This window comes from Drosophila takahashii, chromosome 2R, assembly GCF_030179915.1.
Source record: "Drosophila takahashii strain IR98-3 E-12201 chromosome 2R, DtakHiC1v2, whole genome shotgun sequence".
In the NCBI taxonomy this organism is placed as follows: domain Eukaryota; kingdom Metazoa; phylum Arthropoda; class Insecta; order Diptera; family Drosophilidae; genus Drosophila; species Drosophila takahashii.
This window is the reverse complement of record NC_091679.1, coordinates 1,751,141-1,777,784: the sequence shown is the minus strand read 5'-3', so window position 1 is coordinate 1,777,784 and position 26,644 is coordinate 1,751,141. Positions and strand designations below refer to the sequence as shown.

General features: G+C 42.0%; 1 protein-coding gene across 1 annotated transcript in view; it reads left to right on the top strand.

Annotated features, from left to right (window-relative positions):
• The window catches only part of LOC138912343 (kelch-like protein 10), a 250,872-nt gene that overhangs the window by 92,691 nt on the left and 131,537 nt on the right, over positions 1-26,644 (top strand). The window lies entirely within an intron of this gene.

Sequence of the window (26,644 nt, the reverse complement as noted above, 5' to 3'; positions counted from 1 at the left end):
TATTCTTTGCTGCTCCCAAATCAGAAGAACTTTACAACCAAATTCTGCAGAACACAAAGTTTGGCTGGATCGTAGCTGGTAAGGTGAATGCTACTGACAGTTCGTCCGCCGTCTGCGCGATTAATTCCATACAAGAAACCAACGATTTAATAGAAAAACGAAAAGTATAGGTCCAGCACAAATTCCCAAAAGTCATTACTTCACACCTCATCACTGTGTCCTCAACCCGGACAGCACTACCACAAAATTACGGGTAGTATTTGACGCATCATGCAAAACATCGAAAATCTCTCAATGATATCTTGCATGCCGGCCCAACCGTACAAAGTGATACTTTTACGCTTCAGAACAAGTATGTGTTCACAGCGGACATAGAAAAAATGTACCGTCAAGTCTGGATAAGCCCGGATGATCAGTTTTATCCATCAGAGGATCTCAAGTACTATCGCTTGAGGACTGTAACATACGGAACCACATCCGCTCTTTTTCTGGCAACAACATGCTTAAACCATTTAGCACTCATATCAAAGGCCACTTTCCCCTTGGGATCAGGTAAACTCCGAGATGACTTCTATGTGGACGAGCCTCACTGGCTCCAATTCAATTGCCGAAAGCAAACAAATTCGCGATGAGCTAAATAAAATCCTAGTTCCGAATGGATTTAAACTCCGAAAATGGTGCTCAAACAACGAACAATTGTTACAAGGAATTCCCAAGGAAGACATTGTTAGTGATGTCAAACTAGATGAATCGCTTGGATGCCTAAGAAAGATCATCTATGCGGAAGGACTCAAAAGAGCCACTCGACCAAGATTACATAAAGATTTGTCTGCTCGGAGTTGCCACAAATTTTTGACCCCTTAGGGTTATTTGCACCAGTTGGAGTAAAAGCAAAAATCTTTTTGCAGCAACTTTGGGAAGCCAAACTTGAGAGGGATGATGAGTTACCGGAGGATCTTCAAACAGAATGGAAAAATTACCGGGATTCTTTTAACCCTGGGTACGATAACGATTCCTCGTCACATATATGATGGAAAAATTCCAGTTACCCAAGAGCTACACACCTTTGTTGATGCATCGGAACGTGCGTACGGAGCAGCAATCTACGTTCGGGCAACATACAAAAATAACCAGGTCTCAGTTAGGTTACTCTGTTCGAAATCACGAGTAGCTCCAAAGGCTCAGCAGACACTACCCCGATTGGAACTATGTGCTGCCGTGTTAGGAGCCGAACTAAGCGACGATGGTGTATTATCATGGATTAATGCTGCAGCATCTACCTATTACACATTTGTGGCCAATAGAATAGCCAAAATTCAGGCAATAACAAGCCAAGCGCAATGGCCGAGGCCTTGTTAAAACAAATTCGATATTTGTTGCAGTTGGAGTCGATTGTGGAATACTTTCTATCGATATGTCAGGACGATAGGGCGATGGTTTCGGTGGCGCTCTCCTGTGGGGAATCTGGTGGACGGTCTGGCCATTTGGCTTAATCCCGGTTCGCTCAGGGATTATATTCCATGGCCTTGAATATGGCCAATGACCCAATTTTGGGAGAGGCAAGGGAATATGGCGGGATGAGAATGATGATAGGCAGATATTGAGGTAGTCGCAGCCATATTGTCAAATGAGGCACACGCAGCGGGAGTTACCTAAATAAGTGTTCGTGCAAAATACGGAAAGAAGCGAGTGTTAGCGGGTTAGGTTAATAGTGTAATTTATTAACAAATATTTGTCTGTAGGGCAACCGGGGTCCCAACAAAAAGGGCCTGGAAGATTTATTTTGGAACTTCATGTTGGAAGGGATTTTGGAAATTCTCCTACGCACCTTAAACTGGATCCGAGAGCTTGTGGTGATGTCCCTGAAGCTGTCTTAAATGTACTCGAACCCGCCTACCCTGCCTTCTCGTACGCCGCCAACGCCAGGCAAACCATCCCCGGTGAGTCCGTTCCTGGGTGTCAGTCCCACTCGCCTTCGGGACCAACGGCGTCAATTTGCGCGGCGGTGAACCGCCACGCCCTTTTATAAACCGTCACCATTCCTCGGGGCTTTCCCGGCTTAAACGGCCGCTGGCCTCCGGCTCTCGGATAGAATATCGCCCGTTATCTAGCCTAGAAGTGGCTGTTGTTATAATTAATTATATGTATCTCATTGTTAGTCTTAATCGGAATACTTCCCGTAGTCACTTGTGAATTAGTCCGGATTCAGACCCTAAAACCATAGTTGTCCTCAGTGTTGCCTTTGGATCAGGTGACCCGACACCCAGATAGTGTGTCTCATTTGCGCCCCGTTTTAGTGTTGAGCTCCACCAACAAATGACTGGTGGAGCATAGTTCCGCGGCGCCTGTAGCTTTACTGTAGACTTACTGCGAATATTAAATTGTAATTGAAGACCGAAATGTGTGAGTAAGTTATCGCTGTGGGGGAGATGGAACTGATGTAAGCGCGAGGAGTGACTCCGACGGTTCGAAAATGGGTGATGCCTCTGCGGAATCCTCCGGGGCATCCTTGGTTGGGTGGGCGTGCTCGGCTAAGTCATCAATAGCCACCAAAACATACCATATTTTCCGTCACTTGTAATAATTTGCCTTTGCTTACGTTTTATATGTAGTGATGACCGATAGTTTAGTGATGTGAGACTGCTGTTGAGGAACAACCGCTTAATTTTGAATTTTCCCGGCTGCGATTTAAATTACTCTTTTTTATGTATACTTTATCAGCGTTGCCACTTTGGTTTTATTAATAATGCGAATGTCAGTACGAAACTGACGACAGAAGAAGAAGACGTGCCAGCGTCTATGAGAAAAATCTAATAAAGTTTATAATTGAAAGCAATTGCGTTTGTTTCTAATTATAAATGGTCCTTCGAGCCGGATCTGTCGCTGATCGGTTTACTCAATGTGTGAAAGTTCGAAATGGAAAAACTAAAGTTAATAAGGAGCAAACAAAAGAGCAGTCTGACACGACTGCTTTCGTTTGCCGAGAATCCCACAGCGGAGTGCAACGCAAATGTTGCTGACATTATGATGGCGAGACTCCAAGCCGTTTGGGCAGAGTTCGACCGATCCACGGATGACATGTTCGACTTTACGGAATCTGAAGGTTATGTTGATCCCATGAGTGACTGTAACTTGTATGAAGGCAAATTTGTGCGAGCCCAGCTGCTATACACACAGATAAAAGAGCAGGCTGGTGCAACACAAACGGTAAAAATTGCAGAACGTGATGAAATTGGTAACGACGCAATTTCACAGGCATTACAACAACAACTCCAACTGCAGAGGGAGTTTTATGAACGCTTTCCAACGAGTACTGAAGCAGTGGCGCCAGGCAGAGATGTGCAGTTACCCAAACTCCAGATCAAAACCTTCGGTGGCGATTATAAGGAATGGCCAGCGTTTAAGGATCTGTACGAGCACGCAATCCACCTAAAGGAATATTTAAAAAAAGGACAAAAATTCCAATATCTGAAGTCGTTTCTGGAGGGAGATGCGCTTAGATTGATTAGTCATTTGCCTATCACGGAGGCAGCATATGACGCAGCATGGGCACGCTTGATAGAGCGCTACGATCGACCCCGTCATGTTGTTAATTCACTTTTAGAATCTTTTATAAATCTGCCCATAGCGAAGTCTACAAACGTGGGCATTTTGAGAAAGATTTCTGATGGTGCGAATGAAATTGTGCGTGGATTGGACGCAGTAGGACAAACTGGACGAGACTGTTGGGTAATACACCTGCTTTTGGCAAAAATCGATTCGGAGTCGAGACGCAAGTGGGTGGACTTCAGTCGAGATTTGACATCTCCAAGAATTGAAGACCTTTTTGGATTCCTGGATGCTCGATGTGAGGAGTTCGAGCTTAGCCATCATGAGCCAACCACCGCCTCGTATGGACAGAACACAAGAGGAGCTGCACGATCATTTGTATCAGCTGGACAGAGTTTTAAATGTGTTCAATGCAGATCAGATGATCATTCACTGTACGATTGCGGACACTTCCTTGGGCTTTCTGTCGAACAGCGCCATGCTTTTGTCAAAGAGAAGCGACTATGCTTTAATTGTTTAAAGCCAGATCATGTGTTTGCCAGATGTGAATCAAAATATCGCTGCAGACACTGCCATGGCAAACATCATTCTCTGATTCATTTGCAAGTCTCCTCTAGTCAGCCTGTTGTAACCCAAAGTCAGCCAAGCGTATCAATGACGGTGCAGGATGAACAGGACCAGAATGTTTTGCTGGTTTCAATGAGCCACATTGCACTAGCACCTGATGAACGACTTGATAGCCGTCCACCATCTCAAATAAGAGGAACACTCCCTACTGCGTTGGTTCATGTACTTAATGCAAGCGGTACATATACAGTTTGTCGGGTGCTTTTAGACACTGGGTCCGAACTATCCTACATATCGGAAAGGTGCATCAAGGAACTTGGAATTATGCGATCACCGTCCCGAATACTCGTATCTGGAATATCATCAGTTAAGGCGGAAACGACAAGGGGCTTAAGCATTCTTAACCTTAAATCAAGAGTGTCACAAGATGAGTTGATTGTAACTGCTCACGTTTTAGTCAAAATCACATCATCGCTGCCAAGGAACAATATCGACACAGCAGCTTTGAAGATCTTCGATGGTCTTCCGTTAGCAGATTCAATGTTCAACACCAAATCAGAGGTTGATATTCTGCTCGGAAGTAATTATGTATGGACTGCTTTTTCTGGACAAAAGAAATTTGACAATCATGGCAACATAATCGCTGTATCAACAATCTTTGGATGGGTAATTACATCAACAATGCTTTCAAGTCCAGTAGCTGCAACATCGCTACTTTCAACATTCGACATTGACGTTTCCCTCCAAAGGTTTTGGGAGCTCGAGAATGTGTCTGCAAACATTCCACCAGACCCAGAGAACTCTAAAGTTGAGGCGCATTTTTGTGAAACTCACTCGCGAGATGACCATGGAAGATACTGTGTAGAGCTACCATTTAAAGACCAACTTACAGAATTTGCAGACACACTTCAAGGAGCAATGGCGCGATTTAACTCTCTAGAAAGACGCCTGCAAAGAGACACGAACCTGAAAGCACAGTACGTTAAATTTATGCACGATTACGAAGTTCTGGGGCACATGCGAAAGCTCGAACCGCAAGAAATACATTCTTCAGATAGGCGTACATTTTATATGCCTCATCACCCGGTTTCTGGTGTAAAACTACGAGTGGTGTTCGATGGGTCTTACAAAGACCGACATGGCAAGTCGCTAAACGATGCGCTGCATGTGGGACCGAGTATTCAGCGAGACCTGTTTGCTGTTTGCCTTCGATTTCGCATTTATCCATATGTGTTTTCTGCGGACATTGTTAAAATGTTTCGTCAGGTATGGGTTTCCACTAAACATCGAAACTACCAAAGAATTTTATGGAGACAGGATCCTAAAGAAGAACTAGCCCATTATCAGTTGTGTACTGTAACATATGGCACGGCCTGCGCTCCATTTCTGGCTGTAAGAGTACTTGAGCAACTGGCAAACGACTACAAGCAAGATTATCCTGATGCTGCAAGAAATGTTCTTGAGGATTTTTACGTGGATGATGTTTTAACGGGGGCAAGCACGGAAGGTGAGCTGATACAACGAAAGGATGAACTCGTAAGACTATTTGAACACGCACAACTTGAGCTGGGAAAATGGGAATCTAACAGCGAATTGATTGGTGGCTCTAAGACGAGTCTAAACCCAGATGTTATAAGCATGTCGAAAGATGAAACAAAGAAGGTGCTTGGTATTCATTGGAAACCAGATCCTGACATATTGGTATACAACGTCAATCTGATCGAAACCGCAGAGTGTACGAAGCGCCAGGTGTTGTCCGATGTCTCTCGGATTTTCGATCCGCTCGGGTTACTAGCGCCGGTAGTTGTTCAATTTAAAATATTGTTCCAAGAGTTATGGCTGCTTGACCTGAACTGGGACTCACCATTGCCCGTTAATTTGACGGAACTGTGGCAGAAATACCGAAAGGATATTACCAAACTATCTGACTTGCAGGTAAAGAGGCATCTGGGCTACACTTCTGGACCTATTGAGTTGCATGCATTCTCAGATGCATCGATAAAGGCCTACTCCGCAGTTGTATACAGCCGAGTCAAACTTCCGGACGGCAGCTTCGAGGTGTGCCTTCTCGCTGCAAAGACACGCGTGGCACCACTTAAACAGCAGTCATTGCCTCGATTGGAGCTTTGTGGGGCGTTGCTTTTGAGTCGACTAGTTGCATCTATCAGGGCTGCATTAAAGCATATCCCAATCACCGTTCACGCATGGTCCGATTCTACGATCGTCCTGGCTTGGCTGTCGCTCATTCCGTCCAAATTAAAAACATTCGTCGCCAATCGCACTGCAGAGATTTTGGAAATTATACCCCGACATGCTTGGCACCACGTCAACACGAAGCAAAACCCTGCCGATTGCGCTTCCAGAGGAATGATGGCTTCAGAACTTCTCAAGTTTGACCTTTGGTGGAAGGGCCCAGAATGGCTGCACGACGAAGACCTAAATCTGGTAACTCAACCATGCTCACAAATTTCTAGTTCCGTTGCAGATGATCGAATCAATGAAGAGGTTAAAACCATCGCACTGATAACCAAGGGTGACACTGTTCCTGTAAAATCCGTAATAGACGAACTGGCTGATCGCACCTCATCCTGGCTGAGACTTGTTCGCATCATGGCCTATGTATTGCGGTTTATTCGTCGTCGAGGATCCCAACATACACCCAGTTCGATATCTTTGTGCTTTCAAGAAATATTTGAAGCACGTACCTACTGTGTTCAACATGTTCAGGCAGCATTTGAAGATGACCGTGATCGGTTAAAGAATGGACGCCCTTTAGGGAAGGATTCCAAGCTGCGCACACTTTCACCAATTTTGGACAACAACGGACTTCTGCGTGTGGGTGGACGATTAAGCAACTCGGAATTGACCTTTTCTGCCAAGCATCCGGTCATTATGCCCAAAACGCATCGTATCACATACCTCATTGTAGAGAATGAGCACAGGTTACACCTGCATCCGGGCGTATCGGCACTCTTTGCCATAATTCGTCAAAACTTTTGGATTTTAGGTGCACGAAACCTGATTCGAAAGGTTACACATAACTGTCTGAATTGTTTTAAGCAACGTCAACATACTGCTCATCAGTTTATGGCGGACCTTCCCACTACCAGAGTTCGTCAAGCATACCCGTTTCAAAATACGGGATGCGACTATGCGGGACCTATGATCCTTAAAGTACACAAGGGTCGCAATCCCCGCAAGGAGAAGGGCTACATATGCCTTTTCGTTTGTATGGTTACCTCAGCACTTCATCTGGAATTGGCAACTGACCTTAGTACGGAAACCTTCTTGGCAGCCCTACGCCGTTTCATTTCCCGTCGCGGAAAATGCACAGAAATGTTTAGCGATAACGGGCGAAACTTTGTTGGTGCTAAGCGTCAGCTAAATGAAATGGAACAATTTCTTCGATCACAGCTGCATAACGACACCATTGAACAAGCACTTGCATCAGAAGGCATAAAGTGGAACTTTATACCGCCACATGCTCCACATTGGGGTGGCAAATGGGAGTCCGCAGTGCGATCGGTTAAGATGCATCTTCACAGAGTACTAGGCAACGCCACTCTCACTTTCGAGCAAATGCATACTTTGTTAGCACAAGTTGAGGCCGTGGTCAATTCGCGTCCACTGTATTCAACATCCGACACCGATCTTGGGTACTTATCTCCTGCCCACCTGCTTATTGGTCGTCCGTACACCTTAGTACCGGAAGGAGACCTTGGAACAGTGCCAACCAATCGATTGAGCTACTGGCAACATTCTCAGTCATTTCTTCAAGGGTTTTGGAAGCGTTGGCACCAGGAGTATTTGACCACCTTACAACAACGCCCAAAATGGACCACACGACTCCCAAATCTGGAATGTGGACACATGGTTTTAGTGAAGGACTCAAACACACCCCCCGCCTCCTGGATTTTGGGACGAATTATAGAGACATATCCCGGGGCGGATGGCTTGGTACGCTCAGTTAAATTGAAAATATCAGGTGCAGAAATAACACGTCCGATTACCAAAATTGCTCCGTTACCGAGTTCTGAAACGGAGTTTCAGGGCCGGGCGGTATGTTGAGGAACAACCGCTTAATTTTGAATTTTCCCGGCTGCGATTTAAATTACTCTTTTTTATGTATACTTTATCAGCGTTGCCACTTTGGTTTTATTAATAATGCGAATGTCAGTACGAATCTGACGACAGAAGAAGAAGACGTGCCAGCGTCTATGAGAAAAATCTAATAAAGTTTATAATTGAAAGCAATTGCGTTTGTTTCTAATTAACTGCGTAGTCGTCAATATTTATGTTGCGAGCTGTGGCCTTAGGGGGACTCCGCCCTGAGAGAAACTGAGCTAGTGGCACTGCCAAAGGGAAAAATAGCAGTTCGTAACATAGTGGCGCTCAATTTAAACAATAAAATTGTCGAGGCGGCGACGTCTCGCCCATTGATGGCCCTGACTCCCCTCTTCATCCCTAACGGTGGCTTGCAAATTGGTTGCAATTGCATCGGAAGTGATGACGGGGAAGTCAAACGGCGTCACAGAATAGGAGGCTTGGTCAGAAAAATTTTGCCAACAAATTGCTCCTGGTCACAGGTTTTCCAGTAAACCAGTGATGGCATCACGGCAGAAGCCAGGTTTTGCATCACGGGGTACGTCGTGTGATAAATCTGTGATAAATTCTGTGATATTTTAGGTTAGAAAGCTTGTTTTTTGTTATTTATTTATTTAAAATGTCGGTTTGTTTAGAATGTATTAAATTCCTGGGTTTTTCTCCCCTTCCTGAATTTTTAATTTTATGTCGGTTTTAAACTTAAATGGTAATGACCCGTAGCAGCCCTACGCGCTGCACGGTTACCGCGATTTAAAATAGAAAATGCCGATGGGAAGGAAAAGCCAGCAGGAGTAAAACCAGCCAAAGTCCTTAACTGGCGGCTATCACTACGAGTGATAGACAGTCCAGTTGACGAACGGCTAGGAGGACGAGTTAGGTCGGAAGTCCACCGGCGAGGGTCAGTTCCATCTCCCCTTGTCCAAATCTGAAAAGAGAAAAGAATAGGAAAATTTAATTAGTTAGCTTGAGTAATTGTTATATATTTTCACTGTTAGTTATTCTTGTTTATTTATTTATCTTATCTTTATCTGGGGGTTAACCCAGAACGCCGGTAGGAAGTGGTCCAGTGGATCGGATAAGGGATCAACTGGTGGACATCGAACAGCATCGGTCGTCCAGAAACCTCGATTTCAAGGCGATCGTCGAGGGGCAGGATAAACTGGCGGTTTCGGAGCAGAAGGATCCTCAGGGGCCAAACCTGGAACGAGATTCGGCAGCTGAGTCGGCGGCGAATGCAGCACTAGCACAAGCGGCACAAACATTCCGCGCGTCCCAGGAGTCTGGGATTAGCCAGACGTTGAGAGAGGAGATCAGGAACGGATTCATGGACATGATGAAGTTGCTGAACGACGTCCTTCGGCCAGCCGAGGGCAGACCGCAGCCGCTACAAGAGAGCGAGGATCGCCAGGGATCGCTGTTGTCCAGGCCAACGGGTCCAAAAGTCGCCCCAGCAGCAGGTGAAGTCCATCAGCGGCAGGAGTCGGACAGAGGCATCCGAAGGCCTCCAGAGCTGCCACCCAGGCAGCGACCTCGGCCACTGGTGAACGAGTCTCCGGGAGTAGAGAGCAGCCAGAGCGAGGATCCGGAGTACCCTCCACCCGGCAGGAACGATCGCCACGCTCGGCAGATTTCCGGGACGAGCCGCGGCTTTACGCCAACTCGGGAGCTGGCAACGGGAACAGATGGATCCGAGTGGACCGCTGGAATGTCTCCTTCGACGGCGAGGACGACCGCAATTCCGTCGACGATTTCGTGTTCCGTCTGGAGTTCCTGCAGCGGCAGCATCAGTGTCCGTGGAATGAAGTTCTGCGAAACTTTCACGCCCTCCTATCGGGCAGAGCGAGGGAGTGGTATTGTGTCCATGTACGCCAAGCCAGGGTGGACACTTGGCACCAGCTGCGCAGGGCTCTGATGGATCGGTTCCGTGGTCATCAGACGGAGCACGAAAGGATGCACGAGCTACTACAGCGTGAGCAGCAGCCAGGAGAAAGCGTGGATGACTGCATTCACGCAATTCAGCAACTCGCCTCCCGCCTGAAAAAACCAATGCCAGAGCGGCAATTGGTGAAGGTGGTGAAAAAGGGCTTGAGGGATGGGATAGCCAGGTGTGTCTACGCGATGAATGTACTCACGGTGGATGAACTTCGGGAGGAATGCGTCGAAGTGGAGAAGACCTTCGGTCGTCGAGGACGCGCTGCGTACGGGCAGCTGAACAAGTTGCGGGTCAGCGAAGCGCGCATACCGGACGAAGTCGACGAGCAGGAGATCCTCGAAGTGGACGAGATCCGTGGACGGCCTAGAAACCCTTTTAAGCCAGGCTGCTGGAATTGCGGAGCCGCGGAGCACGGATTCCGAGACTGCCCGTCTGAGGAGTAAAAGAGGTTCTGCTTCAAGTGCGGCAGACCGGACACCATTACTCCAAAATGCCCAAAGTGTGTGGAGAACGGTCGACTGGGCAGTCAAAAGGTGGGAGGGACTCGCCCAGCTTGGAATCCCACGGAGTAGTTCCTAATATAAACACAGAGAATAACATACATAACCAAGCTAATAGGAATAAGTACTCGTTAAGATACCTACCGGCTGAAAAACGGCTACGGTGATACATGGAAGCGCGAAACAGGATCTTTGCAGAACATCAACTGAGCGGCATGCGTATCGTCTCACGGAGAGTCCAGAAGGCAAGGGAACGCTTTAGGCAGCGAAGATCCCGACGAGGTGGTGGCTGCCGTGAAGCGCATCGATTCCGGCGATCCTAGACCCTTTGCCGACGTTGAGGTCATGGGCAAGCTGCTCACCGGCTTGTTAGACACGGGGGCCAGTGTTAGCGTGCTGGGCAAACATTGCAGAGAGCTCGTGGAAACGCTGGGGGTGATGGCTCAGCCGTATTTCTCGGTGGTCCGGACGGCTTCTGGCGAGGATCGTTCAATTATCGGACGCGTGGAGCTACCTGTGAAGTACAAAGCAGGGACCGTAAATAATCATTATTTGAGATTTTTATTTTAAAAAGACTACTGTGATATTTTGTTTTAAACGTCAAAAATAACGTTCTTTTTACTCTTGTTCATAAAGTATATGCATTTCAACAAATCTGGAAAGCAAATTAACTGTTATTTGTTTATGTCTATAAAGTGCATAAAAACCAGTTAAATTGTTGATTAAAATATGTAAAAACCTCAGTAGGCCTTTTAAAATAAAAATCTCAAATAATGATTACACAGGTCGACAAAATCAAGACTTTTTCTTGGCCCAAGAATAAACGCTACAAAACCTGAAAGAATTTTAGCTGTAGATTACTACCTCATACTTGGAAACTTTCCATCACGTCGAAGTTTTGAGAAATCCGTGGTCAAAGTTCCAAATTTTCGATTTTTAGGCACTTTTTGCTACTTAATAGTAAGAAAACCCTTCGTAGCCCAGAGCCACAATTTAGCGGAAAAGGTACTTTGAACCTTTAACTTCAAGATTGTCCAATCACACAGTTGGGCGACCTCTACTTTTGTAGCTACAATGGATTTTACTGAAGTACTTTTTGTCACTTTTTTTCATCTATAGTAGCCTGATATTTTTAATGTATTGTATGTGTACGGGTCTCAGTTCAACAAGGAAAATATCAGGCTACTATAGATGAAAAAAAGTGACAAAAAGTACTTCTGTAAAATCGATTGTAGCTAAAGATATAGAGGTCGCCCAGCTTTGTGATTGGACACTCTTGAAGTTAAAGGTTCAAGGTACCACTTCCGCTAAATTGTGGCTCTGGGCTACGAAAGGTTTTCTTACTATTAAGCCGCAAAAAGTGCCTAAAAATCGAAAATTCGGAACTTTGACCACGGATTTCTCAAAACTTCGACGTGATGGAAAGTTTCCAAGTATGAGGTAGTAATCTACAGCTAAAATCCTTTCAGGTTTGGTAGCTTTTATTCTTGGGCTTTTTTTTTGTCGACCAGTGTTATTTACGGTCCCTGGTACAAAGTCGTGAGCAAGCGTATCATGTTCTACCTTTGCCCATACCTGGAACAAGCGGCGTACTTCGGAGTCGACTTCTGGCGTGCGTTTGGACTAGCTCCAGCCGTCGTAGGAAACCCGGTTCCGAGAGTCGTCAAGGCAGCTGAAGAAATCCATGCCAGCCAGATGGAACACTACGCCGATCAGGAGGATGAGGACGAGATGAAGGAGGAACCCGAATCCTGGAGCCTTTCTGCGGAAGAAAAGAAGGCATTGGAGAAGGTCAAGGAGGAGTTTATTACCTTCGAACGGGATGGCCTCGGAACCATCAACATGGAAAAGCATTCCATCGAGCTGATCGAGGGAGCCCGGGTGTCCAAAAATCGTCCGTATCCGATGTCTCCGGCGAAGCAGAAGGTGGTCGAGGATGAAATCGATAAGATGCTCGAACTGGGGGTCATCGAGGAGAGCAAAGGCCCGTGGAGCAATCGCACAACGGTGGTGTCGAAGCCCGGGAAAGACAGGTTCTGTCTGGATGCCCGTAAGCTGAACGCACTGACAGTCAAGGATGCATATCCTTTGCCCAGTATCGATGAAATCCTCTCCAGGATAGATCAGACGCATTACATCTCCAGCGTAGATCTCAAGTTTGCGTTCTGGCAGATCGAACTGGATGACAAAAGCAAGGAGTACACGGCGTTCACGGTTTCAGGCAGACCGTTGTACCAGTTCCGGATGATGCCATTTGGACTGTGCAACGCGGCACAACGCTTGGTGCGACTTATGGATCGGGTGATACCAGCGGAGCTTAGATTTCCAGACGCACCTGAGGTACTTGCTTCGGGTAGCCTAAAGTCTGAAAGCAGCAGGATTGGGTTAAAGAAGTCGAAGTTTTGCTTTAAGTCTTTAACGTACCTGGGGTTTATAGTCGGAGGGGGACTCCTGCGGATGGATCCTGGACGAATGTCGGCAATTCAGAAGATGCCTTACCCGAAATCAATGAAGGAAGTAAGAGCCTTCCTTGGCACTGCTGGGTGGTGTAAGATCTGAAGTTGCCACGTGATATTTCAGTTAGTTGTTTTAAGTATAAATGAACACAAAATATATCCGATGGCCAACAGGCCAATATTGTTCTTTATTATTTGAGTTCCAGATTGAGAGTGCTCGCTTACAATAAGTATTTTGCGGCTGAGCTGTCGGCTTACGCCGGCAGCGGTCAGCAGCGGCTACATGTATATAAGAACAATATATATGAATATCTATGCTCACACATAAGGCTAAGAGCGCGAGAGAAGTTGTATACACATGTACTGTATATATGTGCACTCAGGCAGTGGGAATATGCTGACACTTGCATTTCCCATGTTAAGCTCTGAGGCATGATCATATTTCGGCTGGCCACTTGAGTTTGATGGCCGGGACTTTTTATATATTTTAGTACACTGTTGCACAATGTTAGTATTGGTACAGTGGGTATTCGATACACAATACATGCATATTACATCTCCCTCCTTTTGAAAAATAACGTAATATTATGAAGTTATTTTAATAGGAATATAGATATATATGTATAAAAATTGTAAGTGTAGTAAAATAAAATTATTTTCTAGTCATAAAATGTATGTTTGAAAATATTTATTAAAAAAATTAAAAAAATTTTTCTTTTTCTTTTTTTTTTTTTGATAATATATATTTTAGAATTTAAAAATTGTTAAAAATTGTTTTGTATAAAAAATATAAAAATTGGAAAATATAGATAAAATATATTTTTTTTTGTTTTTTATTATATATTTGTAAAAAAAAATTTTTTTTTTTTTCGAATCAGAAAATGTTGATTTATTATTATTGTATTTAAAACCTATGATAATTATTTTTATTAATAAAATAATATGAAAATTGGATGAATATAAAATTTTTTTTTGTTTCGGTTGATCAGGCCGTTTTTTTTTTTTTTATATACGGATGTTAATGTCTATAAATTTTTAACCTGTTTTTATTTACTACTTGGAAGTTCTTTTTTCCTGTATCTATTTTAATGTTATTTCTATCTTCTACATTTATAACTTTGTATGGTCCTAAATATCTATTTTCTAGCTTATGAGCTGTTTCATTTTTTAGCATAACTAAATCTCCTATTTCTAATTGTATATCATTAATTTGTTTGTCATATTCAGATTTTCTTTTTACTTTTTCTTTTTCTATTAACTGTTTGGCTCTGTTTTGTGCCATTTGCAATCTGAATTTAAATTCTTTTGCATAGTCATCTATATTATAGACTGGTTCGACTACAGTTGATTTGTCAAATTCTTGGAATTGTTTTGGCATTTTTCCATAAACTAGTTCGTAAAGACAGTATTCATGGACTGTCGAAGGTGTAGTATTGAAACAATAGGTAAAATAATTCAACCATATATCCCAATCATTTTTATCAATTGAAATATACGAACGAATGTATTCATTGAATGTTCGATGGCTTCGTTCTATTGTTCCTAAAGTCTGGTGGTGATAAGCTGTGGATTGTATATTACTTATTTTCATATACTTGCATAAGTCTTGTATTAGTTCATTTTTGTATTCAGTACCTTTATCCGTTATGAACGTCTTCATAGGACCGTACTTGAGTACAAAGGATTCAAATATTGCTTTAGCAACTGTTTTTGCGCTTTTATCTGCAACTGGTACAGTAACAAGATATTTGGTGAGGTCACAGATTATAGTGACTGCGTATTCATTGCCATTTATCGTACGAGGTAATGGTCCAATGGTGTCTATAAGAACAGTGTCAAAAGCTTTGTCAGGGGTGTTTGTTAAAATCATTGGTGCTTTTGTATGTGTTGTTGTTTTTGCTTTTTGGCATTTCATACATGTTTTTACATATTTTGTTATTGTTTTAGTCATTTGGGGCCAATAGTATAATTTTTTGATTTTTAACAGGGTACGCGTAATTCCTGTGTGGCCTCCTTTGATTGGATCGTCATGGTATTTTGACAGGATTGCATTTATAAGATTTGTATCTTTTTTGTCTATTTGGGTCACTTTTGTTAGTAGCGCTACTTTTAAATTTTTTAATAATTCATTGCCCATATTTTTAAAATTGTTGAGTGATACATATTCGAAAATTTGTTCACTTGGTGACACCTGTAAATTAACAATTTTTTGTAAACTGGCTTCTGAATTAAGCCTTTGAAAAAATTGAGCTAGGTCAAGATTCTCATTAGAATACAAATCATTAATTGGAAATTGTGAAATAAATATTTTTCCTTGTTTAAATAAACATTTGGAATGATTTATTTTTAGTTTCACGAATTTCTTTACATCGTTATTACTAACGACTTCATAGACATTGGGCTCTTTTATATTTTTATTGGGCTCCTTTATCATTTGATAAGGTTCCTTTATATTTGTATGCAATTTTTTGTTTTCATCTGGCCAGATGTTTTCCTGTCTTTTTGATGATCTAGTTTGTACCATCAATATGTTTCTATTTATTTCTTTTAGTTCGTCTATATTTATGCGGGATAATGCATCCGCTACGTGATTGTCTTTCCCCTTAAGATATTCTACGGTAAAGTCGTATTCTTCCAAATCGAGTCTCATGCGAGTTAATTTTGAACTTGGGTTAGTCATTGAGAACAAATATGTTAGTGGTCTATGATCTGTTTTAACTGTGAAATGTTTGCCATAAATATATGGACGAAAATGGTTTATTGCCCAGTGAATAGCTGCTAATTCTTGTTCTGTTGTGTTTTTATTACTTTCTCCCTTTGTGAATGATCTTGATGCGTATGCAACTGGTAGTGGTATTTCATTATAGTTTTGACTTAAAACCGCTCCGCATGCTTTTTTGCTTGCATCGGTTGTTATACAAAATTCTTTATCAAAATCGGGGTATTGTAGTAATGTGGGTTTCATCAGTTGGACTTTCAGATAATCAAATGCCTTTTGACATTCATCTGTCCATTCGAATTTTACATTCTTTTTGCACAGTCTTGTTATATGACGTGAGTAGTCGGAGAAATTTTTAATAAAACGCCTGTAGTAATTACAAAATGCTACGAATCTTCTAGCGCTGTCTGCGTCGGTTGGGACTGGGTATTTTTCTATAACGCTGTATTTTTTACTGTCTGGTAGAATACCTTTGTCAGTGCACTTGTGACCTAGGAAGGTTACTTCATGCCTGAAAAATGAACACTTTTCAGGGTGTAATTTAAGGTTGTGCTTTCTACATAAATCAAAAACGTTTGTAAGGTTTTTAATCATGTGTTTTTCAGAACATCCGATGACAATTAGGTCATCCATGTACAAGAATGCTTGAGAAGGTTCAATGCCTGAAAATGCGATTGTCATCATCCTTTGAAAAGAGTTAGGTGCTATTTTTAAACCGTAAGGTAATCTAGTGAAACGATAAGAGCCATTACTGGTGGAAAAGGACGTTATATTTCTAGAATTTTCTTCGAGTTCTATTTGATGAAATCCTGACATCAGATCTAAACATGAAAAGTATTTAGCTCTACCCAATTGGTCAAGAATATCGTCTATTCTTGGGAGTGGAAATTTATCGGATAAAATTTTTTTATTTATTTGGCGATAGTCGATTACTAAACGCCATCTTTTATCATTTGAATCTGGTAGAGATTTCTTTGGTACAATTAATAGTGGGCTATTATACTCTGAGACTGATGGTTCTACTATTTTATCTTTAATAAGTTTTTCGACTTGTTTTTCTACTTCTTGTTTTTGACTGTGTGGAATTCTGTAATTTTTTATATATACTGGTTCATCATCTTTCATTCGTATTTTTTGTTTGTAAAAATTGTTAGTAGTTATTGATTCTGATTCTACTCCGAAAATATCTGTATATTTGGTGCATAATTCTGTGAGTACTGATTTAAACTGAGATGGAAAGTTTTTCTTCAGTTTGGTTAGGGTTTCTATGTGGTTGGGATTTGTCTCTGGAATTATTATATTGTAATTATCTAGCTGTTCGATTTTTATTGCATCTAATTTAATTATTGTGTCTTTATTAGTTGTATTAAGAATTCGGATAAATGTATTTTTAGAATCTGCGATGGAGTTTCCAATAAAAATTCCATTTTCTATTTCTTGGTTTGATATGAATATATACCCGGTTGCTGATTGTAAATTAATTTTTCGGACAACTTCGGATCTAGCTGGTAAAATTGTTAAATTGTTTTCAAGTGTATGAAGTATTTGAATGTTGATAGTATTACAAATATTGCTTGGTCTCAAGATAAGCCAATCGCTTTCTGGTGTGAGGTCAATTTGACAATTATATTTTTTCATAAAATCTATTCCTATTATTCCATCACATGGAATCGGAAATTGTGCATCTACTAAATGAAAATTGTGTGGTATAGCGTAATTATTTGAAAGAAGTTCTATTGATACTAATCCTTTTGAGTTTGTTGTTCCCTCTCCAATACCAGATATTTGTGAAATTTCTGTGCAATCTATATCATGAAATGAATCTGTATTTTCTTTTAATAATGATATGTCTGCACCTGTATCTACTAGTAATGTATATGATTTACGTGATTTTTCATTTTTTAGAGAGACAAATAGGTTGAAATTTAAATTAAGAGTATGAACCGTATTTTTTATTGTATTTTCTATCTTAAGGGTTTTTATTGGTTTTCCGAATTAGTTTGTATTTGACGAACGTTAGTGTTCTGTCTGTTTGAGTTATTATTTGTATTGTTATTAGTGTTGTTGTTGGCATTGTTATTATTGTTATAATTATTATTGTTGGATCCACCACGGTTATTACCTCTATAACTTCCACGACCTCTATTGGTGTAGTTATTATAGCTTTGATTATAACCATTGGATTGGTAGTATCCGTTGTTTTGGTTATAGCCATTATTGTGGTAGTTGCCACGGCCATTTCCTCTACCGCGATAATTTCCTCTGAATTTATTATTGCGATTTGAATGTCCTCCTCGGGTATAGAAAACAGTATTTGTACTGCCAGTCATTTCAGTACTACATTGTAAATACTTCGTGACTGCTTCATTCATTGTTGAAAAATTTCCTGCTTCGAGAATGGTTTTTATGCGGTTATGCTCACAATTTTTTACCATTGTGTTTATAGCTTCCTTTGTGCTAAATTTATCCGCATGTTCGGCTGGTAGTCCTTCGTCAATATACGATGCTTCGAGTAGCTTTCGTAAATTGTCAATTTCAGTTGTAAATTTTTCTGCCGTTTTACCCTTTTGGGTAGTTTTTGACATTTTTGCCTTAACTACGTCGGATGTTTCTCCGATAATAGTGTCTTGCAATTTTTTTATAATGTCGTTTATGGTGGATTCATTTTGTACTTTGTACAGGGTTGATCCTACTATTTTTGATTCTATTACTTCAACAGCTATCGCTTCAAATGTCCCTTTTGTTAGGTTTACCAATTTCAGGGCTGTGATAAATCTGTGAAGTTGAATTTTTTGTCCGTTAAATTCAGGTATAGCGTTTACTATATCCTTGATGTATGCCCGTTGGGCAACGGTTTCGTCTGCCATTATTATTGTTGACTTTTGTTCTAATTCGCTATCGGAATCTGCTGTTTCCTGATCTGATATTTCAGGTCGATAGAGTACAGCTGGGATAGTAAGATTATTTAAATCTTTTTCTTCTATTTCTGGGCTATCAGAGTCAGAGTCTTCTACTTGTACTGAGTCGACTGCTGGTGGGTCTGATTCTTCTCCAGTTTCTACTGTTAAGGGTGTGTTCAGGATATTTGGTATTGCAATATTTAAATTGTACCTTTTCTTTATGGTTATTAAATTTAGTCGTAGTCTAGTCAGAAACCTTGATACCTTAGACCAATGATTTCTATTTAATCTATCTCTGTGCTCGTATATTAGTATACGCGCCTTGTTAAAGCTGGTTACTAATATTTCTGTATGCTTGCTTATTGTATTTTTCTGTATTGGTCGCTTTTGTGTTAACGACTTATACGATTTGTCAAAATCAGTTTTGAATGTATTTAATTCCTTATATATTTCATGCCATTCCATTATATTATAAACATGAATTAGTTTCTGTAAACTACAGGAATTAGAGCTCTGCCTAATAGGTCGTTATCTTCTCTAATTGTTCTCACATGTACACCTGGGATGGTGCTCAATATCATTGCTTTTTGTTTAGTAGAGCAATGTATTAATGGTGAGGTCTCTAAATTGTATATAGACATATATAAGTATTCTAACTGATAGATGGTTTTGGGGGTCGTTGAGACCAGGGCTATTATTCTTTCACTAAAATTAGGATCTCTCATGTATGTTTCAATTACTGCCTCTACTATATTCATTTTATTTTGTTTATTTAAAATTGTTTATTTAATATTAAGAATTTAAAAAGCAATTTTTTTTTTTTAGATATTCTTTCAATAATAATCGAAATTATAACTAGGCAAGTTTTTTGTTTATATTTTGTCCAGGTCATTTGCTTTACTCCGGAATCTCTGTTTTAAACACCTATTGTGTAATTTATAAAGTTTGAGAAAAACACTTGCTGACATTATGATTACTATTATTATCAAAAGTATTGTTATAGTTTTTACATCAACTTTTTCGGATTCTACTTTGTTGACGACGTTCGCCGTAGAGTCAACTACTTTCGTGTCTACAATTCCCATCGTGTGAATATTTTCCAATGTTCTATATTTTATGCCAAGTATATATGGTTGATTATTACTTTCAATTTTGTATACTTTACTGATGTTATTTTTCATGAAAAAAAAATTTTTTTTTGAAAAAAAAAGATATATTGGAATTTGAAAAAGTGAAGAAAAAAAATTGTTTGTGTTAAATTTTCACATGGCAGATTTACAAAGTGTCGCTCTATATAATTAAAATATCTACCATATGATTTTAGTATGAAAGCCTAACAGAGGTTAGTAGTTTTCAAGCAGCGTTTTCACGCATCGGCTTGATTAGAAGTGTTTTTAAATTAAAGGTAACTTAGGCATTGGCAATTAATGCAGCCTTTGTTACGTTACTTCGCACCAGTGCGAAGTTGGTCCTCGATTTTCCTTAGTTGCTCTTCGTGTTGTTTTTCTTCCTCGGTTGTCGCTGCCGTCTTTATTAAATCCTTAGCCAATCTCCGTTGGCGCAATAGATTGTGTCTCCTGCCGCTCCTCTTCTTCTTTGTTTTAATTTTCTTCTGCTGCCGTGCCCTGTACTCAGCTATTGTGAGGGGGCGTGGTCCATCGGTTGGACACACCTCTAAAACTTCTTTTAGGCTTGGTGCGTCCCTTTGCTCGACAGGAGCAGCGTCTTGTAGTTCAGCGTCTTCTTTTTCCCACGTAGGTGTAGGCGGTTTTGCCATACCTCCCACACTTTTTTTATATTGATGGTTTCTTTCTCATTTGATGTTTGTGTTTTTTTTTTATAAGTTCATTTTTGTTGGTTTTTAGATGTAAATTATGCGAACACCACTCGCTTAAAACTTTGTTGCTGCCGTAATCGGCGGATTCCGCGAATCTTTGTTTTCGCTGTCAGCAAACGCACTCGAAGAAGCCATTAAATTATTAAATGGCAGGTCAAATTAGTATATTAGTGTATTTGCAGTTCACTGCACTCACGGTCGCCATGTAAGATCTGAAGTTGCCACGTGATATTTCAGTTAGTTGTTTTAAGTATAAATGAACACAAAATATATCCGATGGCCAACAGGCCAATATTGTTCTTTATTATTTGAGTTCCAGATTGAGAGTGCTCGCTTACAATAAGTATTTTGCGGCTGAGCTGTCGGCTTACGCCGGCAGCGGTCAGCAGCGGCTACATGTATATAAGAACAATATATATGAATATCTATGCTCACACATAAGGCTAAGAGCGCGAGAGAAGTTGTATACACATGTACTGTATATATGTGCACTCAGGCAGTGGGAATATGCTGACACTTGCATTTCCCATGTTAAGCTCTGAGGCATGATCATATTTCGGCTGGCCACTTGAGTTTGATGGCCGGGACTTTTTATATATTTTAGTACACTGTTGCACAATGTTAGTATTGGTACAGTGGGTATTCGATACACAATACATGCATATTACAGTGGTATCGACGATTTGTGAAGAACTTCGCCACGCTGGCTGCACCGCTCTCCGAAGCCTTAAAGAAGACGGGAAACACCAGGTTTTCCTTGAATCCCAGCGCAACACAGGCAGTCGATGACCTAAAGCTGGTTCATGCGGACTTCAAGAAACATTTCTTCATCCAGTGCGACGCATCTTTCGTTGGCGTCGGTGCAGTTTTGTTTCAGCGGAACCAGGACGGAGACGAGCAACCCATCGCGTTCTTCTCGGCCAAGATGAACAAGCACCAGGTAAACTACTCGGTCACGGAGAAGGAGTGTCTGGCAGCCATCCCTGCCATTCGAAAGTTCAGACCGTATGTGGAGGGGATGCCGTTCACATGCATCACTGATCACGCCAGTCTGAAGGATCTGTCAGGACGACTCGCGAGATGGTCTCTACAGCTGCAGGGTTACGATTTCGGCATTGAGCATCGTAAAGGCAGCGAGAACGTAGTTGCCGATACCCTCTCCCGCTGGATCGAGGAAGTCCTCATTGATCCGACGGAGTTATTGGGATTCGAGAAGACCGAGTTTGCTGCAGAGGATTATTTGGAGTTATTCCAAGATGTAGAGTCCAACAGGGAGAACTTACCGGACCTCAAAGTTGACGGCGGACTGATCTTCAAGCGCTTGGGCAATCCGAATCTGGACGATGAACTGGAAGGATCCGAGTGGAAGCTGTGGATTCCGCAGAGCCTAACGCATAGCTTGATAGAGCGTGCCCATTCGGACCCCAAGGCTGGCCATGGTGGAATGGCGAAGACGTTGGAGACCATACGACGCCAGTTCTATTGGCCAGGGATGACGATCCAGGTGCGTGAATACGTCCGGGCATGCGAGGTGTGCAAAGAGTCCAAAGCGCCTAACTTCAGGATGCAGGTGGGAATTGGGAAAAGGGTAGAAACGGAAAGGCCATTCCAGAAACTCTACATCGATTTCCTGGGCAAGTATCCGAGGTCTAAGAGTGGTCACGCGTGGATTTTTATCGTGGTGGACCATTTCTCCAAGTACACCTTCCTAAAGGCCATGAAGGATGCGACGGCGTCAAACGTGGTGACCTTCCTGGTGAATGAGGTGTTTTACAAGTTCGGTGTGCCTGAAATTATACATTCGGATATTGGGAAGCAGTTCACATCCAAGGCGTTTGAGGAGTTGATAGATGGCTTCGGTATCCAGCACATCAGGACTCCGATATACTCACCCCAGAGCAATGCAGCGGAACGGGTTAACCGTAGTGTCTTGGCAGCGATTCGCAGCTTCTTGGACGAAGACCACCGGGAATGGGAAGCACATCTGCCGGAGATTGAAGTGGCCATCCGTAACGCTGTCCATTCGGCTACCGGAGAAGCGCCGTTCTTCACAGTATTCGGCCATCATATGTTCCTCAACGGTTCCAGCTACAAGCTAGCCAGACAACTCCGGCCTCTGTGCGACCACGAGATGGCGGGAATGCAGACCAAGGATAAGCTTCGGGTAATCCACGCCAAGGTTCAGAAGCAGCTGGAGGGTGCGTACGAGATGAGCCGGCAACGCTATGATAAGCGAGCGCGTACGCTACTCGCTAAACCAGGCCAAGAAGTCTTCCGCCGCAACTTCGTGCTGAGTGACTTCAGCAAATCCTTCAATGCGAAGTTTGCTCGCAAGTTCCTGAAGGCCAGGGTGGTCAAATCCGTCGGCGGCAATGCATACTTCTTGGAGGACCTCCAAGGCCGCAGTCTGGGAGTGTATCACGCGAGGGACATCCGGCTGTGATCTGAAAGAAGGACACACAAAGTATACGAGCATAGCGGCAACATCATCAATACTTCCCGTAATGCGTGGGTCCCGCAGGACGATATCAGTGCGTGTTGATTCCTACCGTGTCTCCAAAGCTACCAATTATTTCGTCGTTCTGCGGAGACTTCAGGTAGCGCCTCCCGAAATCTTTGGTTGGTGTTGCAGTTGGAGTCGATTGTGGGATACTTTCTATCGATATGTCAGGACGATAGGGCGATGGTTTCGGTGGCGCCCCCCTGTGGGGAATCTGGCGGACGATCTGGCCATTTGGCTTAATCCCGGTTCGCTCAGGGATTATCTTCCATGGCCTTGAATATGGCCAATGACCCAATTTTGGGAGAGGCAAGGGAATATAGCGGGATGAGAATGATGATAGGCAGATATTGAGGTAGTCGCAGCCATATTGTCAAATGAGGCACACGCAGCGGGAGTTACCTAAATAAGTGTTTGTGCAAAATACGGAAAGAAGTGAGTGTTAGCGTGTTAGGTTAATAGTGTAATTTATTAACAAATAATTGTCTGTAGGGCAACCGGGGTCCCAACAAAAAGGACCCCGGAAGATTTATTTTGGAACTTCATGTTGGAAGGGATTTTGGAAATTCTCCTACGCACCTTAAACTAGATCCGAGAGCCTGTGGTGATGTCCCTGAAGCCGTTTTAGACGTACTCTAACCAGCCTACCCTGCCTTCTCGTACGCCGCCAACGCCAGGCAAACCATCCCCGGTGAGTCCGTTCCTGGGTGTCAGTCCCACTCGCCTTCGGGACCAACGGCGTCAATTTGCGCGGCGGTGAACCTCGGGGCTTTCCCGGCTTAAACGGCCGCTGGCCTCAGGCTCTCGGATAGAATATCGCCCGTTATCTAGCCTAGAAGTGGCTGTTGTTATAATTAATTATATGTATCTCATTGTTAGTCTTAATCGGAATACTTCCCGTAGTCGCTTGTGAATTAGTCCGGATTCAGACCCTAAAACCATAGTTGTCCTCAGTGTTGCCTATTAAAAGGTTCGCGAGCCTTGGTTTTCGGTGGGGGAGATTGCAGCGCGCAATTACATGTTTGGCCTGTCCCTTCTTTTCCCAGGGAGCTCCTTTGGATCAGGTGACCCGACACCCAGATAGTGTGTCTCATTTGCGCCCCGTTTTAGTGTTGAGCTCCACCAACAAATGACTGGTGGAGCATAGTTCCGCGGCGCCTGTAGCTTTTCCCAGGGAAGCAAGTTCCTCTGCTTTGACCGCCTAAGTTTGAGACGGCGGCCAACTGTTATATTTAAGGCTGAAGAAAGAGAAATTAGTTGATGGGAGTACGGTAATCACAATGTTTATATATAAGACTTACTGCGAATATTAAATTGTAATTGAAGACCGAAATGTGTGAGTAAGTTGTCGCTGTGGGGGAGATGGAACTGATGTAAGCGCGAGGAGTGACTCCGACGGTTCGAAAATGGGTGATGCCTCTGCGGAATCCTCCGGGGCATCCTTGGTTGGGTGGGCGTGCTCGGCTAAGTCATCAATAGCCACCAAAACATACCATATTTTCCGTCACTTGTAATAATTTGCCTTTGCTTACGTTTTATATGTAGTGATGACCGATAGTTTAGTGATGTGAGACTGCGTAGTCGTCAATATTTATGTTGCGAGCTGTGGCCTTAGGGGGACTCCGCCCTGAGAGAAACTGAGCTAGTGGCACTGCCAAAGGGAAAAATAGCAGTTCGTAACATAGTGGCGCTCAATTTAAACAATAAAATTGTCGAGGCGGCGACGTCTCGCCCATTGATGGCCCTGACTCCCCTCGTCATCCCTAACGGTGGCTTGCAAATTGGTTGCAATTGCATCGGAAGTGATGACGGGGAAGTCAAACGGCGTCACAGAATAGGAGGCTTGGTCAGCAAAATTTTGCCAACAAATTGCTCCTGGTCACAGGTTTTCCAGTAAACCAGTGATGGCATCCCGGCAGAAGCCAGGTTTTGCATCACGGGGTACGTCGTGTGATAGCGAGTACACTGAAAGAAATCTGTGATAAATTCTGTGATATATTAGGTTAGAAAGCTTGTTTTTTGTTATTTATTTATTTATTAAAAATGTCGTTTTGTTTAGAATGTATTAAATTCCTGGGTTTTTCTCCCCTTCCTGAATTTTTAATTTTATGTCGGTTTTAAACTTAAATGGTAATGACCCGTAGCAGCCCTACGCGCTGCACGGTTACCGCGATTTAAAATAGAAAATGCCGATGGGAAGGAAAAGCCAGCAGGAGTAAAACCAAAAAAAGTCCTTAACTGGCGGCTATCACTACGAGTGATAGCCAGTCCAGTTGACGAACGGCTAGGAGAACGAGTTAGGTCGGAAGTCCACCGGCGAGGGTCAGTTCCATCTCCCCTTGTCCAAATCTGAAAAGAGAAAAGAATAGGAAAATTTAAATAGGTAGCTTGAGTAATTGTTATATATTTTCACTGTTAGTTATTCTTGTTTATTTATTTATCTTATTTATTATCATATTTATTTATTCTTATTTATTTATTATTTATTTATTGGATTATTGATTATTATTTATTGCATTTGGGTTATTGGTTAGATAGGGAAAATAATGGATAAAGGTACAGAGAATAGGCATGGCCATCAGCTAAGGTCGATGGGTCCTCCCAACGCCGACGAAGACGCACTCTGGTCCACTGACGGAGAGGGCGCTGCAGGGTTGGTGCGAATGTCGCTGGCTGGGGGTTAACCCAGAACGCCGGTAGGAAGTGGTCCAGTGGATCGGATAAGGGATCAACTGGTGGACATCGAACAGCATCGGTCGCCCAGAAACCTCGATTTCAAGGCGATCGTCGAGGGGCAGGATAAGAAAAAAAATAAACAATAATTTTTTAATTTTTTTATTTATTATTTGTTTGTATTATGTAATTTATTAATCATTATTAAATACATTTTTTTAAAAAACTAAAAAAAAATTAAATTAAATTAAATTAAAAAATTAAAAAAAAGTATTTAATACAAATAAAAAATTATAAAATTTAATAAATTTTTTAAAAAAATTAAAAAAAATATTTAATAAATTACGTAATACAGAAAAATAATAAATAAAAAAATTTTGAAATTATTGTTTATTAAATGGATAGTTAAATATATAATTGTAAGTTTTTAATAGATTAAAAAATGACTTTTTACTTTTTGTCATTCAGAAATTGTCAAAAGACTTAAAACTTAACTTTTAATCATTAACAATTGTTAAAGGACCAGTAAACTATGAGAAAATGTGAATTCCATAAGGATCCGATAAGAGTGAGAGAGTAGACCTACATGCTGCGACGTTTTTTCATTGAAAAAAGCCGAGGCCTTGTTAAAACAAATTCGATATTTTAAAAACTAAAAGTGGCTCCAACTTTTTACAAAAATCGATTGTAACTAACAATATGGCGCAAATATTAAAATAAAAAAAACATTATTTTTTTTGTGACAATGGTTAAAAAATTTGTTTAAATCTTAATTTGTTTTTATTTTCGCGAGCCTTGGTTTTCGGTGGGGGAGATTGCAGCGCGCAATTACATGTTTGGCCTGTCCCTTCTTTTCCCAGGGAGCTCCTTTGGATCAGGTGACCCGACACCCAGATAGTGTGTCTC